At 33.7% G+C, this 19,250-nt stretch overlaps 1 pseudogene; it reads right to left on the reverse strand.

Annotated features, from left to right (window-relative positions):
* Window positions 1-13,132: 13,132 nt before the first annotated feature.
* LOC107025125 lies at window positions 13,133-14,863 on the reverse strand (annotated as a pseudogene).
* Window positions 14,864-19,250: the final 4,387 nt, after the last annotated feature.

The raw sequence follows: 19,250 nt of genomic DNA on the forward strand, positions 1-19,250 counted from the left end.
TGAATATTTATCCTGGTACCTTGGTTACCTCTTGTCACTTTGCATTGTCATCTAATTTTCGTTTAAGACGTTAAAGACTCTTGTGTAACTAGCCTACTTGTATGGATTGTTTGATGACTTGACACTCTTGTTGGGACCTTGTCCTTCTTGTTGTTGTGACTTTGTAACTATGGGCATGCCTCTTGATTTGGATCATTTTCCATCTTTACTCTGATTTTTAGTTCGTCCTAAGTATGGGAGTTGTCCATTTTAAGTACGATCTAGAAAGCCACTTTTAATATGTTTCTTGATTCTCTTGATTATTGGGTTTTGAACTTTCTTGATAAAGGGCATCGACCCTTCTTGACACCTGCTCGTGCTTGTTGTGACGACATGATGTATATATTGGAGCTTTAAATATCAAACATGATACTCTTTGTATATTATTTACTTGATTTAATGATTCTGTTTCAATTGTGATGTCGTTGACTTGAGAATTATAACTTGGTGAACCTGAGGGCTCTGGATCATAGTCTTTGCACCACTAAGCTATATGCTTAGTGATAGTTGTTTCTATCGCAGGGAATGTTCGAGAGGATGCATGAAGCTCGCCATTGGAGATGGAGATTTTAAGAGCCTTAAGGATGATCACATTTTCAGATAGGCATCTATATGTTGTATAAAACTTTGGACTTGTACATAATCTATGTGTTGCATATTTACATTAAATTTTCAGGGCTGATTTGGTCATGTCACTATGGATTGTAACATAAGTATGGCTATACGTTTGTATCTTTTGGGGTGTTTAAGCCCAAGTCTTGTAATATACTAATTTAATATATGTTTTGAAAGTTTGTATGAAGCATGACCGGCTGATTTTGCTACATGGAAGTTTGTATTATCCTTGTTATTTCTTCCTTAAGTGTGAGGATAATATATGCATGAAAAGATCGTCGATTAATTGCTTAATAGATTTTGGGAGAGTTTTTTGTCATAAGTTAAAATTCTGTGTCATATCAATTTTAACCTCAAATAAATATTTTAATGGGAAAGATGCACATCCTTAACTAAATTATTCAAACCTAATCTCTCAACTAGATTAAATTCAGTACCCATCGTTAATCTCTTTGAAATGTCGCAAATATTAAATTAGGTTTCTTGTCAAGTTGTAGTATCTCTCGGAAAGGGTCGCCACATTCAATAGTTTTTTTGGAAGGTACAAGAGTCTTTCTTATCCTTCTTTGATCACTTGTCTATTCCTCACATATAAGGTGGAAAAATATGAGAGAGATAGCATGAGGTGTCCCAAAGGCCCTATTGATCCACTTAAAAGAGAAGGGTTTAGGGCATGTGACTAAGAAGAGAAAGATTGATGTGCATGATTAAGTGTTTGACACATTTATTTAGGGAACCGATTCACCTAGTTCAATCTTTATCCCCTTCTCTAGTAGAATTGGTACCGACATTAGTCCACTAATGAGGACAAATGCAGGTTGCAGATACTTGGATTCACTTGCAGATTTAGGGGTTGACTCGACGTCTTCCTATAGGGCCATGAGATATCTCCTTGGCAGCTACTGCTACGTCTACCCTTTCCACTCTTGTGAAGGATTAGAAGATTCCCAAGAACATGCTAGAAAAAATGGAAAGGAGCCCGAAAAAGATGAAGGAACAAGAAAAGAAAAAGAGCAAGTTTTGGAACAAGATGCTGAGTACACTCCAGAAATGTTATGGCTCAGGTGATGAGGTTTATGACGATGTTTTTTCATATCGAGATAGCTCTTTCAAGAGTGATGATATTTTTGTAGTGAATCCCTCTTAATATCTTTTTGATTGTGGTACTATGAGGACACAATTACATTTTTTAGTTAGGGGGTGCCTCCCTTGTCCGACTTATTTTAGATTGTTTTTTTTGCATATGATTGTACCCTTGTTGGACTTGTATTATTTTGATTTGTTGATGATGTGACCTTTTCGCTCATGTTTTATTTTGATTTGTGGATGATGTGCCCTCATTGGGATTTTTAATATATTATGTTGGGTTGGTTTGTTTTCTATTGTTTCTTTTTGTAGGAAACTTCTTTGTTTTTGTTTGGTAATAAATATGCATTGACAATCCCCAGCGATGGATAAAGTGACGATATGGTAAGGGAAAATCACTGATTGTTTGTAAGTGTTTGATTGGTTGTGGATGTATTGCTGTCTGAGTAGCCGACCCCGAATAGATGTATGAGTTTTACTGATGATGGATTGGTTGGATACTTTCTGAAGGGAATCATCATCTTCCTTTAGGAGGTTGTGACTTGGTTGGTACTAAGAACATAGTCTTGCATGTGAAAAGCATTGAGCATACCCCTCCATTTTTGAAATTTAAGCATGTTGTAAATGCTTATGTTCAAATCTTACATCTCTCTTTGAGAGTTTTGATTCTCTAGAGATATAAATGTTTGATTATTTAAAAGCAAATAAGATTTTTAGTTATCTTAATTAATTTGCATACCATGTGTGGTGAATGGTTGTGTAATGCTCTGTAGTTCAGTTTCATCACTTAGAACTTGCCCGATTTATGTAGATATGTTGGTCTTGATTAAGTTTTGTCAAGGAAATGATCTTAGGATTTATTTTATGTTCTTGAAGTCCACTGGGCCTACAAATTCCATCTTTGCACTAAATGTTTTGAAAAAGAAAGTGAATAAAGAGACATGAGTCCTCCAAAAGTTGAAAATGGTTGCGTGTGGGGCCTCTTGAGTAAAAATAAGAAATATATGGAAGAAAATATTGTGAAATGTTCAGTAAGTTTAAAAATGAAGAAGACTGGAAAATTTGGTGAATGGTGAGTTGCTGTGTAATGTTGAAGTAGGGTGAAGTTGCATATATTACATCTTAAGCTTTTGCAAGCCTATAGTACAAGCGTAAGAAAGTAATTTAATATCCCTTATCAAATGAAGTTGAGTCAATGTTGACTAAATATATGGACAAGCCTATACAATCCCTTACACACACTTAAGAGATCCTATAGACTCCCTAAGATAGAATTATTCTCACTTAACACATTAACATATAGATGATATGAAATTCTCCTTCCGAAGGCTATCGAAAGATTTACTTAAGTAAATCAAGAAGATAATGTCCATAGTGACCTCTTCAAGATTACCTCAGTAATCCTTAAGTCTAACTAAGGCTTAGATCATGTCTACATAATCAACAAACTTCCCTAACTAGAGTCATTCTTAAGACTTATCTAGGTAAGATAAGAAGTGACCATTCCTATGCCCCCTTCACACCTTAACTAGACAATCCTTAATTACTCTAGATATGTACTACTTCTTTTAACATAATTTCTTAACTTAAGTCATTACATTCATTAGTTCATTTAAGACTCATTCATCAAATAAGGACATTCAAGTAATGGTCTTGGACAAGACCTAGGGACTCCAAATAAAATCTTAAAAGTCTATTGTGCAATGTCTAGATAGCGTCCCATACCACAACCTAAACTTCATAGATTTTCTCAAATGCTAATCGGTATCCCACAAGATGATAAATAGACTATAATTGACATATACCATGGTAGAAAATCATGGAATCCGGAGTTCAAACTTACAACGATGAGGGCATTCTACTTGCCAAGGGTATAACTAGGAAACATCCCATGTAGCATATGCTTAAGGAATATGAAAGGCGTGCATTGTATTCTAGTCTCATGCTTAACTAGAACACTTCCCTTACCATACTCACTCGGTGCTAGCCTTCGTTCTCATATAGTAATTCACATTAAAGGTTCATACAATTGGTTTTCATATCTAGTTCATAACCTAATCACATTTACCCTACCAAAGAGGTCCTCTAGCGCTACCTTCCAATGGCGACAAGAAGCTCATTATGACTTTACTAAGGAATAATATGATGTCATTCCATCCAATTAACCTTAAGTCAATCATTCCTTTACTTGAAGAATACCATTACGACTTTCGACTTCAATATTTATAACCTTACCACTATGTGCAAGGTTTCACATAAAAGACCCTCTTAACATCATTCAAGGTCACATATCATTCATAAATTCAAGACTAAGAGACTTTAGCATCCTGAGTAAAGAAATCACATATTCACTTTCATACAAGCATCAAGCAAGGGATACAAGTCAACCAAGACAAAACATCACATACTTTACCTTAACACATACTACTAGTCATTGTACAAGCACATAGGAATAACCATTATCAACTTTAAGTAATCCTAAAAACTTCCATATCATCATCAATATAACTATTTTATGCTAATATAGTCAAGCAGGAACAATCATGCATCAACCGTAAGACTACATATAGAAGCACATAGTCATAGTTTACACGATTTCCTAACATATATAGAAAGAACATATACTTTCACATTGCTTCACAATAGATGGATATACTCATACTTCACATAAAACAACTATACAAATCATCATAGTACTTCAAGTAGTGCCGACAAGGCCATGATCATCATATTGCATAAAGTAACGCCGACATGTCCACATCAATTCACATAGCACCACCACCATAAGTGGACCATATCCATCACAATATAATTGAAGTCTAATTACCATAAAATAAAAAGAAATATGGCAGCATACCCCACTCCATCTTAACACTTTGATTTCAATGCTAAAACATCCAATTCGGTATCATAAGGCCCCTTACCCAAGTCCATAACCAACCATTTAAAATAATTATATCAATAATCAATGAAACTAGGTCAATTCATTACATACTTATCAATATAATACAATCTATATATCAATTGAATATAATTATTGCATCATTAGATAGCCCCTAGAAGATTACATTAGAAATCATAAGCCTTAAGTCAATATCAATTCAATAAGTCTAACATTCAATAGATCTAAGAATATTCAATACTCAATTGATCAAATTGAAACAGACTATAAACCAACTAACCATAATCTATACATGAATCAAAAGCCCATAACAATCTACATATAAATTCATCAATCTCAAATCATGATCACTTAACCCATGTTTTAGTCAAATTGAGAGATTTGTGAATGTCAAGGGTTCATGGACAATTTCATTAGAAAACATAAATTATACATAAATTTCATTATATATAAAAATTTGGAAACCATTTATGCAAGAACCCATGACTTAGAGTAGAAATTGGACTTTTTAAATTTTTTTTTAAAAATCTTTGAAAATCATCTTTGAAATTGGCTATAAGGTGATAGAAAGCCTTATACTAAGAAATATCATGCCACATTTGAATAATCCAAATCTTATTGAATAACAAACTCCATTGAAGACCCATCTTCAAGCTCCATCTTCACTTTAAACTCACATGGAGGTTTCTCGAGAAACTTTTGGGGGGAATATGTTTTGATTTAGGTGTCAGGGTTATAATGAGAGTTTAATGACTTATGTACTCTTAAAATACCCATAAACACTCAAAAAAACCATCGTCACATTTAATAAGACTTGGGGTGAACTTATGACTTCACCCCTCAAGTTAACAGAAAGCTGGCAGAAAACAGGCAGCTCATCGACGGATGCATCGACGGGACGTGGGTGAGACCACGTCCCGTCGATGGAGGTCTCGTGGGTTGCACCTGCAACTCCCCAACCTTCAAGACAAGTGGATCCATCGACATGAACCACCAACGGTCCGTTTTCTTGTTGACTGGCCGTTGTTTGGTTCGTCGATTGCCACTGCCTGGCCGTGTTGAGCTCCAATGTTGGGGTCCTCCTTTAGGGCCCCTTGCGGGTCCTAGATGGATTTGTACTCGGACGTTTTTATTCCAAATATGTTCGTATACAAGTTTAGGACTTACCATATAAGTTTCATCCAAAACGAATACGTAAAAATCAACGAAACATACATAGACATACAAGATGGTTTCAAGGCAAACCTTTCGAACGTCATAGACGTTCTTGGATGTTTGACCTCCAAACTTCACGAAACATGACACACTGACTATATACTCTATAATAACTCATTAAAGAACCTTATAAACTTACGAATCACACATAAAAACATTAAACCACATACGGGGCACATAGGTCACTTATTCGTCGAACATCTTGGTCGTCCATTAAAGTTTAACTTCCAATGCACTTAAACTCTTAGAAACTTTCTCAAACCCACATTATAAACCATTTTAGAACATTATACTATCACGACAACCATGTTATGCTCTAGTTTTACCTAAGTCATTTTTGGGGCCTTACAGAGATAATTTGACGTGAGGGATTTGAGCAATGTGAGGGCAAGAGGACTCGATATTCAGGTGACTATTGTGCTGCTCCGCCTAGGAGTCGAGGTTACTTAGGAAAAGGTATTCATTCTCAGTCCAGCAGACCCATTCATGCTTCTATACCTGCGTTTGAGGCTAGTTACGGTCGGCATAGTTCTTCAAGCTCAGTGCATACTTCACAGGGTTCATCTTCTAGACTTGTAGTTCATTGAGGGAATTCTTGTTATTCAGGTTGCCCTCATCAGACAGTGTCTCATAGTGGGTGTTTTGAGTGAGGATATATGTGACAATTTGTGTGAGACTGCCCTAGGACGAGGCATGGTTGCTAACATTAAGGTTCTCAGGCTTCGACTTTCAGGGCTGTACAACCTCCAGCTAGGGGTGGTACACAGAGTGGTGGAGGTGGTTCTCATTCAGGTAGAGGTGGTTCTCCTTCTTGTCGAGGTAGTGGTCGTGGAGGTTCACAATATGAGGGAGGTCCTTCTCACTGTTATGCTTTTCCGAGTAGGGTAGAGGCTGAGGCTTCAGATTCTTTTATCATATGTATTTTTCCAGTTTTTCATCGACCAGCTACTGTTTTATTTGATCCAGGATCTACTTATTCATATGTGTCCACATATTTTTCTCCTAGTCTAGATATATTATGTGAGTATCTTGATTTGTCGATACATGTTTCTACTCATGTCGGGGATTCTGTAGTGGTAGACCGTGTGATTCGATTATGTATTGTCACCTTGATGGGGTATGACAGTCATGTAGATTTAAAGGTCTTAAATATGGTAATTTTTGATGTGATTATTGGTATGGATTGGTTATCGTCTTAACACGCTGTTTTAAATTGCCATGCCAAGAAAATCTTTTTAGCTATGCCTGGAATTCCTATAGGAGAATGGAGAGGTTCCTTTAGTCACCCTCCTAAGGGTGAGATATCATTTCTTAAGGCTCGTCAATTTGTAGAGAGAGAATGTTTCTCTTACATGGTACACATTAAAGATACTAGTGTTAAGACTCATATGCTTGAGTCTATTCCAGTGATTAGTGAATTTTTGGAGGTATTCCGCAAAGATTTGTCAGGTCTTCCACCAGAGCGCGATATCAGTTTTTGTATATATGTTGAGCAAGGAACTCATACTATTTCCATTCCTCCTTATCGTATGTAACTGACTAAATTCAAAGAGTTGAAGGACCAGTTGCAGGATTTGTAATGCAAGGGATCTAAGTCACGACCCAAAACGAGTCGTGAGTGCACCCACACTTAACCTCCTAAGTGGGCGAATAACAAAAATAATGCGGAAGCTCCAAAATCTTCGTAAATATCATTTTCCAAAACCTGAAAGTCAGCACATCAAGGAAATCTAAACTCCAAATACTAAGTCAAAGAGTATCAAATACACAAAAATAAAAGAATAAAATTGTATGTGTCAAAAAACACAGGACATCAAGTCATGATCGAGAAAATCTAAAATGAGCTTGAATGAATAACTCACCCTACAACCTGATATGCGGGAGACTGGCTAGAGCTGAGGGCAATTCTAAGTCCTTGGTACACTCTCTACACTTCATAAAAGGAAAATAAAGAAAAACACAAGTAGGGCTAAGTACGGGGCAACATTTACTGAGTATGTATCATCGGCCAACCCAAAATATAAACTAATATACAATAAATAATAGTGTGAACACAGCTACCTCACCAAATGAAAATTACGTAATAATTTCATGATAAAAATGAAAGGAAAATAGATGTGGTGAGTGGAGATTGAAACCACTACCTCTTGAATGGATGAGAGAGTTAGAAGAAAAATAAAGGAGAAATTAAATGTGTAGAGCGGGGATTGCACCCACGACCTCTTGGATAGGTGAGAAAGTTAAGAGATAAATTAAAAGAAAAATACTGAGCTTGTGGGGTATTGAACCCACAACCTCCTTGTCTTAAAACAAAAAAGGACAGGAGAATAAGAAAGAAATATTATGGGGTTGATAGGAATCGAACTAGGGTCTCCCAAATCTGAAAAGTTCAATTATCAAGTTTAAAATATTATGAAGTGTTGTTAAAGGGATTCAAAATGGGGTTTCCTTGCCCGATTCCGTATTGACACACAAGTCGTACGTAAACAAATATTTAATGAATGTTGTCTCTAAAGATCGAAATCAATATCTTGGCATATATACAAGATGCATAAGTCTTGTACCATAAAATCTTGGGTAAACATGAATCACTTAGACAAACTATGAATGAAGCCTCATGGCTTGTATTTGTCGACTAATAAGTCTAGCACACGTTTAAAAGTAAGTGAGACTAATATTTATGTGATAAAATGATGTAACCCTAGAAAGGTTAAGTAAGAGTTTGAAACACACTAAATAGACAAGTGCATTGGCTATGATGAAATGAACATTCACATGAAGGGGTGAGTAATTATGAAAAGCAAATGCGTTAAAGTTAATGAATGAGGTGACAATATAATAAGCGGCTAATATGAAAGATGAGAGCAATCTTAAATGAGCCCGAGTAAATATTACCAAAAAGTACTCACCTATGAGAGTGTAAAGCTAACGAAGAAACTAGTCTCTATGAACACTCTAATGAAATTATTGAAGTAATGCATACTCAATACTAATGACGATATGAGAAATCATCTAATTAGCTATGATGTCCTTATGCTAGAAGCCAGCTTCCATGATGTATGAGTTTAATGTAATGGAACTTTATACTGAGCACCGATAGGCTAGCTATGAGCGGTGATGCCTTCCTTCAGGAAGGGCGGAGGTTCACGTAACTCTCTTGAGATGAGATTGTTCGGCATGCCGGGTATGGGTCTCCTTATATCTCCTAGTCTTTGAACCTATGCTGCCAAAATAAGGATCTAGCAGGGTTCAATCCCCTATACATACTAGCATGTTTTGGGTCTTTGGCCGGTGATTCCACCTCTTTTCAGTGTAGGGCAGACAAAGGATTTCATGATGTTCACATGATATATGTCGTTTAAAGTTAAAGTTCCCAATCAATGAATGAGGCCAACCTCAAATGATGCACATAATGAAATGAATTATACCAAAGGTGCTAGAATAGGATAATAAATTAGGTGAGCTAGACTTAAGTAATGACACTATGTCATTCTTGATCATTGCACAACGAACCCGATGAAAGTCTGAAACTACATCCTAGGGATAGCTGGTGTTTACACTAGCTTATGAATGTATAAAGTGAAGTACGTACGAATGAATGAATCAGACTCTGTGTTTGCTAAAGAAGGCTCCATAGTTGAGGTCCCATATGTTGAGACCTCATTTTTGGGAAGTCTTGATGTCAAGCCCGTGATTCCAAAGTCTCATGGCGTATGAACGAATGATATGAATGATGTTATGTGCTTTATGCAATATGTTATGTGCTATGTGTAAGACTTTATGTGATGTGTGCAATATGCTACGTATGATGATGCATGTTACTCTCATGGCGTGACCTTCCTTATCCAATTTGGCAAGTCCACTAACCTTCCTAATCCAAATTTGGCAAGTCTACAAACTTGATCTCCATAAATCATGTTGTTAGGAAAGAGCTATTCTTACTCATACATGTCCTTGGTGTGTGCTTGCATCTACCCATACTTAGTATAAGTGTGTCCTAATCCCATACAACGCTATATTTTTAGGTGCAGGCACAGGTGGACGTTAGAGCTTACAGGTCGACGCTGAAGCCATCCGGACGTGGAGCATACATCCGGACATGGTAGGCCCTCATGCATTCGAGGACGCTTGCCTATTTTAATGCAGCTTAGTTATAGGATTGAGCTAGTGGAGTATGTTCCACTAGCGTTTCTTTCCCATTTTTATTTCAGACATTGTATTGTGGCCATTTTGGCAAGTATAAATTTATTGCAGCATTGTACCATTTCTTTCATTTGATGATCTTAATGTTAGATGGTTAATGGTGAACGTATATGAGTTTAACTATAATGACTTACATGCATGTTAAAAAACAAAAAGTTCAAATTTTCCGCTAAAATTAACATAGATGAAGTAACGATGATGTATGTAGGCTTCTCTGCAACCTCTGAGAGGTCAACGACGCCGGTCTCGTCTGGGGTCTAGACTCCGGTCGTGACAATGGAACCAAAAGGGCAACAAATTTTTTCACAATTTTCAATAGGGCAACTCAATATATTTACGAAAAGGGAAACGTTTCGTTACTTTCCCTAACGGTTTAAATGATAGGGTTTTTAAAAGTAAGACTCAAAAATTCATGACTCTTACAAGGCTCATGAATTTTTGAGCCTTATGAGGCCCAAATCCACATCAAATTTTTTTTAAAAAAATCCATTTACTATGACTATTCTATAACTTGAAGCATATTAATACAACAAAAGTTGTTCTTCCTATATTTATTTATTACATTTAATTCTAATCTTTGATTTGTCTAAATATAGTAACAAGATACCATATGCTTATCTTGAATGGTGAAGCCACGTATGCTAATTAAAAAATAACTATTGAATATTTTTCGTCAAAAAATTATATTATATAAAAGTAAAATTTGAAGCTGTTGATTTTACAAATTTAATTTTTTTAATTTAAGAAGGTCAGAAATTAAAGCCATGGAAAGAACCTCCAGTATAAATGCAAGGGCTGCACAAAATAGTCCCTTGTGGTATGGGCCATTCTCGAACTTTACACATAGATATGCATTTTAAGATGTTTTAATACACAGTTCTGCAAGTTCATGTACCAGCCTGCCACATTAGACAAACACTTTAAGATAAAGACTTTGGTAAGTGGAGTTCATCAACATATATATACTCCCTCCATTAGTTTACATTTAGTTGTTATCACAAGTAACCCGCCTTATTTTGAAGATACAAATTTCATATTTTGTGCAATGCATTTTAGATTAAGACCACAAAAGATTGTGAAATACTATATAGTTCCTCCCTTCGTCACAATTAATATTTCTTTTATATTTTTTCGATAATAATAACACACTACATAGTGTAATCCTACAACTAGGGTTTAGAGAATGTAGGATGTATGCTGATTTTACGTCCACCTTTATGAGGTAAAGAGAATGTTTTAAATAGACTATCTGCTCAAAAGGAATGTTATCAAAGTAAGATTTGCAAGAAAAATATAATACCCAAATACCATGACTTAAAGAAAATAAAACAACAATTATTGCAACACATAGAATAATAGGAGACTGTACAATTACTAAATACTACTGCAATGATGAGAAGAGGAAAAGGAGGAGGTTAACCCCAAATTCTCCTACGTTAAGTATGAGAACACCCGAAAACCTACTGAGTTGGAGCTGTGCCAAGTTATATGTAATGTCTAACAATGTTTTCCCAGTATACCTCTTTCTCTCTTAACTCTTGCTACAACCAACCTCTCACATCTCCTAATTGGCGTACCCTCGCAGCTCCTCTTCACATGACCGAACCACCTTAGCCTCATATTTCTCATCTTGTCTGGCATAGATCTACTTCCACCTTGTACCGAAAAACTTTTTTCCTAATCATATCTCTCTCAGCGTGTGCTCACACATCCATTTGAGCATCCTCATCTCAATAATCTTCATCTTCTAGACGTGGATTTTCTTGACTAACTATCACTCTTCCCGTACATCTCTACCTCATAAGTTACATCACTAAGCATCATTTTAATCTTATTAATAAGCATTGACATTGTAAGAAAAAATATTATATGGGTTGATGAAGGGACTCTAAAAGTCAATATAATTATAATAGAAGTATTAAATTTATGTAGGCCTTTTTACAGGAAGAATAATCATAGACAAGCTACACACAGTGAAAGAGATGAAACGGATAAAATAGAGAGTAACGGCTAGACCAACTGAATTTTCTAAAGTAACATACATACCAGTTGCAAATGCAACTACAACGACTTCCATCAGATAAATCTACAATGCAATCGCCATGTTATAAATCTGGATAATAACTGTCAACTATGTTACAACTGGTAATGGCATCCAATAATCTAGTTAAGCTCTATGAGATAGAAAGTTAAAAGGATTGGGTTGGGGTAGGGGTAGGCTTGTTCAAACTTTTTTCTATTATAATACTGTAGCATGCAATATATAATCTTGTTTTATCTAGACCTTCAATATATTTCTTTTTCTGTTGTAATCTTCTCATCATTTCTATAGTATTTTTCAACGATCGCTTCACGTCTTCATAAGTCATATATAGGTTGTGACAGTGACACTTCAAGCACAAGCACTACAAAAAGAGACATTTAGAGGCAATTGAGTTAATGTCATTGCATCTAATTTCACTAAAACCTTTAATGACATTTATATAGGATTTTTGTTATAAATACTCATATTTATTAAATTTTGCCATTAAATACAATATAGTTGCAAAATATGTTATTGCCACTTTCATTTATTTATTATAGTGAAGTAGTTTTTAAGGACTGATGGCTGGTGTCTTCTTGTCTTCCATTCCTTATTTAGTTATTGTGAAGATCATTATGTTGAATTTTAGGAAAGAATATCTATTACATATAGTGTGAGCTTTTTATCAGACTCTATGAATACATAAACTAGTTGTGAAAAAGCGTATTGATGTTGAGAATATTTACCTTTATTGATTTGGTATAGTATCAACAACAACAATAACATACCTAGTGAAATCAACTAAGTGGTATCTGGGAAGGATAGACTGTATGAAAACCTTATCACTATCTCGTAGAGGTAGATAGTTTGTTTTCTAAAGACCCTTGGTATCGAATTTGATCTACTGTTATTCGAGAGAGATGATACCATTCTTGTTGATGAATTTTGAAAAAAAATACTTAATAAACTATAGTTAATAAACAAGAACTGAAGAAGCAACTGACAAACTTTATAAATGCGACTTAAATTTAAGGTTTTGCATGAAATGATAAAATTCAACATTCAACAAAATTATTAAAAGAAAACCTAAGCTTGGATATATGATCAAAAGAAATGATTAAAATGCAATCCTAAATCTATGGGGAAGAAGTATCAACATCCTTTCTCAGTTGTTGTTTCTCCGTTTTCTCTCACAACTAACAGTCTTTTTGTTTTTTTTTTATACTTGAATCTTCATTTGCTAAATGATTCATTTTTTGGTCTTCTTCATTTGGACGATTCCAATTATATTCATCTTCAATTGGTGAGAGCCTGAAAGTACACTATGGAATGGAAAGAAATTTGGTCAGATACCAAAATAAGTTTAGAAATTTATTTTATTTTGTCAAATATCTGAGTATCAAAGGTAAAGATAAAAATAAACTATTGTTGAATAATATTAGAAACTTGTTTTAAATACATGATGTAGATAGATAAAAGCTTTATATGAATTACCTTATAAAGGTTATTGATGGAACGAAATTTGATACTTCTCGGCATTCCTTGTGTGATATGATAGTTTCCACCATTTTCATCTTTTGCCAAAAGTCTCGAGCCATAGTTTATAATCTTTTCATTTCTAATGTTATCAGAATTATCTGGGATATCATCTTCGCATGTAATTTTGTTGATGTCTGGCTCACCTAAAAATTTTATGTGACATTACATGATATATGTGAAACAAATTAGAAGTTCAAAACGTAGGGTTGCAACTTCAATTTAATGACTATATTTTAGGCTACCAATGTGCTATGTTCCATTTAGGGGAAGAGTTTAAATTACCATGCGCTCATCGTATTAAATTTAAGATAATTCTCTACTTTCGATGAAAAAAAAGTTAAATAATTAAAATAAATTTAATTTAAAAGATTTAAAATTCCTTAAGTACCATCAATAATTTCTTCTTTTCGTTAGCCAAGAAGTTCCTCCACAAAAGAATCCTTTTGATCCCGGCTTATGTTGCTTTCGCTATGCTCTTTAAATTTCTCACTTTCTAATTTCTGCAAATCCATATTGTTTCTTAATAAACAATTGGAGATAGAAAAGTATATTTTGGAATATAATAAACGTGCTCAATAAAATATTTTTAAATAGATGCAAGTGTTGAAAAATTACCTCGCAAGCAGGAAGGAGGGGATACAACACGTATTGACAGTGTTATTTTCTATTATGGTAGCACTATAATGGTTATCTTCACCAAGGCTCTCAAACTCACCTGAAAATCATTAATAATCAAATGAAAGATAATTAATTGTATAAGTCATTTATGAGTTGTTGAATAAACTAATGAAGTACGTACCATGAATAATTTGTTGTTCGTGATTGTCTGCATCCTTCCTCTTTTTCATGGAAAGTTGTGAATTGCTTTCCTTGTTCCCTTGAAACAAATAGTTAATATTTTATTTTGCTAAAAAAGAGCTACTAATGATACATTGAAATTAATTTTTAGACTGCTAATACTCCAATTAATTTTTAAAAATTTATTTAATAATACGATTAAAATTAGAAAAAAAGAGGCATTATTTCTCTTTAAATTTATTTAAGTGAACAAGGACAACAATAATCAACATAAATCAGTTGCAAGATGTTGAAGTAATTAACTACGTACTATGAATAAGTTTTTCCTTTTGCTTGTTCTCTAGTATATTCTTGGAAGAATCCCCTTGGTCCTCTCCAGAAGATTTCTTATTCCTCTTGGCATCTTCTTTCTTTTTATTTTCTTATTCAAGCATATTGGGCATATACTAGTGAATGAAAACCAAACGGCAAGATCAACTAATTATTCAAATCGACAAATCATGCTCGCAAAAAAGAAAGATCTTCCCTCACACTAACGAGTATAAAGTTGAAAACCAAATGAGATACTGTAAGACACAAACGAAATATAGTTAATTTATTATACATATATGCCGTTGAAGCTATATACACTTTATTCTAATCATAACCATATTATACATTGTATTTCATAAAGTAAAACTTATTTGAAATAAATATAAATAGATATTACATATAGATTTTAGAGATGAAACAACACTTTTGGATTTGAGAGCACATAGGAATGATTTTAAGGGAGTAAGAAAGCATCATACTTCGATGACTCTCGTTCTAAGATAGAGATGAAAGTCTCGTTCTAATATTGGAAAATATAATTGACTGAATGCATGTGGAAAAATTGATGGAAGTCTTACTATGTTTAAATGAGATTGTTCATACATATCCATACACAACAACAAAAGCAACATATCTGATGTCATCCCACAAATAGGATATGAAAAGGGTGAGATATACACAAACTAGGGTTTGAAAATAGGAAGATGTACACAACTTTAACTATAACTTTTTTGGGGTTGACATCTATATGCCATAGACAAAAGAATTGAAATTGGATTGCAAGCAGGAGAAATAAAAAAAATCAATCTTGTTGATTGTAGGTTTTAAAATTTATTAGAGATGCTCTGTAAATTCAAAAACATGACACTTGCTAAAATGAACTGTAAATTTATAAATGAACACAAGGGAAAAAAATGAGAAACAAAACAATATCTGAATAGAATCATACTCACCATCACGTAATTCGATTCTTTTATGCAAGAAAATAAAAAGCAAAAATGAATTGAATAGAATGAACGAGTGAATCAATACTGTCTCAATCACATTTACATGTTCCTCTTGATTAATCCCTTTAAAAAAATGAAGTAAGTGAAGAAGCAAACATGTATTCATTCAAGTGTCTTCTCTTGACTGCTTATATATTTTTTCAAAAACTAAAATTAAAATGAAGAAGTGAACAGACATCTCGCCTTTTATATGTACAATCTAGATTGCTGAGTTGTTTCTTGAAAAATATGTTTGTTCAATTTTGGACAATTTATTATTTGTCCATTAAAGGTAAGATAAATTTAAAGTGCAAAGGTGTGAACCGAGTAGAGTTTTAAATAAATTATTGTGAAGAATTTTATTATTTTGCTAATAGTGATATTTTGAAATTAATTGGGAAATTTATTAAAATCATTTATTTCTTTTACCTTAGTCATTTATTATACTTTGTAATGTGTATTATAAGGATAATACATGATAATTGGTTTTAAATCTTTGACCAAATAAATATAAATAGTTTTCATAAAGTTGGTCAAATATCATATTTAATGCAAACCATAAGAATCACTAAAAAATTGATATAGGACATGAAATTATGGTTGAGGTAATAATATTTTTCTTCCGAAAGATAATAGCCATCTTAACTTAAATTAAAGTATTTTGAATTTATGTTTTGGAGTGGAAGACTCCATATCTCTTTTCTTTAAACTTGTTTACATTATGAAATTCATTCAAAACAATATATGTGTAGTTGTTTCTATAATAATATAAAATAAAAAATCAATTTTAAATTAATTAAAAAATATGCTCTTTTTTCTGCAATTTGATAAACGAATAATTTATGGGTAATTGAAATTAAAAATTAGTTGTTCTGTCGTACGTGTTTATATGTCTCCTCTTAATTGTTTAACTATTCCTTTTAAGAGTAATACCTTCAAGATATTTAGTAAAGAAATTCAAAAAATAGTTGAAGATAAATTTATTCCGGTGTGGGAGACAAATAAAGTATAAATATTAGAAAAAATAAGCCTATTTATAAAATATAAATTTTCAATGAATGCAATTAAATTGAAACCCTTCCCAACAGATCGTTTCTTCGTTGCTTTAGAAAAAAACAATCATCAAGTTTTACAATTTAAAAAAGCAACGACATGAAGAGATAAAAGTTCTAACTACCAAGATTCAAAAATTGGGTGTGATGACATCTTCCTTATCCAACTAAGACAAGTCAATGAAAACAATCATTGACAAGGGAAAATACGGAAGTAAGAAAGGAAATAAGGACTAAACATAACATAAAAATTTCGAAAACAATAACATAACAAAACATGATGTCACGTATGAAAGCCACTAGGTAAATATACAATTTTTTATAAATGATTAAGTCTGAATGTCTACATTCGTAGAATAATAGAAAGACATAGTCAATAGTAAGTAACACCTTCCGCGAGGTGGTACCTCACAAACTCCTCAAAATAAAGCCACGAACACTGATGCAAGAGGAGGATCAAAATGAATGGGACACATAAACTAAATAAGTGTAGAAAAATAGGGAGTGAGTGATGAGTTGTGGATTTCAACTCATTTAAGGATCTTTCATAGTTACTTTCACTTGATTTAGTTTAGAATTGATGCTTTTAATGTGGTTTGCTTAAAATTTATAGGTAAATGAAATGGAGAGTTGATTAAGAATATGGATGAAAAAATTAAGTAGAATTGAATCAAGAAGAGGCTAATTAGAAGAAAGTGGAACTGAGAGAAGTTTAGTTATCACGACCGTATGAAGTACAGGTCGTGATTGCGTTGCCCATGAAATTCAAACCTTGCGATTCTGTATTCAGATGTCGTGATCCCAAGTCCAAGATACACTACTCCCCGCGACCGCATGAGTTAGTTGTCGTGATTACAAAGGGTAAATACCTATCACCCGGGCAGATTGGGAATTCACCAAATTGATCACAAAATCCCTTTGCACACTTGCCAACAATCATTTTTCATCTATCCATCTTGTACGCAATAATCCTAGAGAGAGACAATTCCATATTCTTAGCTTAGATTAGAAAAGTATTTGTTGATTTCAATTACGATTGACACTTCCAAGTTGCCTCACAAATCATATTTGGATTTGACAATCGTGTTCTTACTACTAAAATCTCTTAATTCTTTCTTTATTTCATTTCTTTAAATTTCTAGAACTATGGGTGAAATTGTCTAATTGAGATTGGGGTTTTATACTAAAAATAGTCAACTTGTTTGGATTTTTATTGCTCACTCTAATCCTTGTTTTTGTGATTGTGTGCTTTCATGATTAGGGTTTAATCTAATTTTCATGCTTTAATCTATGATTTGAGAGTGCATGCTTGAATCTAGGTACCGATTTATGTGGATTGCTTGAATAAGAATTCCTGAAGTGGAGCATTAGATTAATAGTCATGTTTGACTTTGAATCCTAAATTTGAGACAAGGAGATAATTTGGATTTACTTTGTTGAATGCTAGAAATATGGATTCAGATTAATGTATTCGACTGCTTGTTGTTGAAGTTAATTGAACCCGAAGGAGATTTTGTTATAAAACACTTTGAGACATAAAGAAGATAAGTGTTGATTGATGATTTTCTAGTCAAACTTAAATTGATTTGAGATGTCAATGGATTGTTGAATGAGGATTGAGTTCGAAATTTCCTAATCTATCCTTGTTTAATATTGTCTTTTCCTAAATCCTTTATTTTCTTAACAAAATCACTTTATATTTGATAGTCTTGTAGATTGCATGTTTAGATTCAAACCAATATCTATTTACCCTTTAACATTTCGATTGCTGATAAATTATTCCTTGTGCGATTTTTCCCTAACTCTTAGTTGGATATTTTTATTGATGACAACAACTCACTCTTACAATTTTTAGGGTAATTTAGTATTATAGAAACGGGCGCCATTGTCGGTGAGAAATTAGACGTATTTAATTGATTTAGGATTTCTAGTTTACTTGTTTCTCCCTAAATTGTGAGTAGTTGTCTTTATAGTTTTTGTGACCATATGTTTGAGAGTGGTTTGCCTATATCGATCCATGTCCATGTCGTGAATCGAATGTGATAAGACAATTTTTGGCTTAAGGTCATAACAGAAAAGCTCAATTGGGGGGAAAAGGAACTACTCTGATTCTCCTAAGAAAAGGAAAAACTTCTCAAAATCCACTTCACTCGATGCCAATGGGCAGTCAATTTCAAGTTTGAACTCGCAACTCTTAGGACCATATTAGGAACAAGATATGAGGTAGATACTACTCCTTATCAAATAGTGAAAAGGAGCGAAGAGGAGTTCATGCCTTGCACCTAGCTAGGTGCAATGAGATGGTACCACTCGATTATGAGATCTCTACTTTGGAAGCTAATGTGGAGACAACAAAAGGGACGGTGGTTTAGACCTTAGGCCTTTGCAACATATCCTAATCAATAATAGTCCAACAAGCTGGAAAAAATGTGATTATACTAAAGTTGCATAAAAGAACCAAAAATATTATATATGCCAAC

Source organism: Solanum pennellii, chromosome 7 (assembly GCF_001406875.1).
Source record: "Solanum pennellii chromosome 7, SPENNV200".
Taxonomy (NCBI): domain Eukaryota; kingdom Viridiplantae; phylum Streptophyta; class Magnoliopsida; order Solanales; family Solanaceae; genus Solanum; species Solanum pennellii.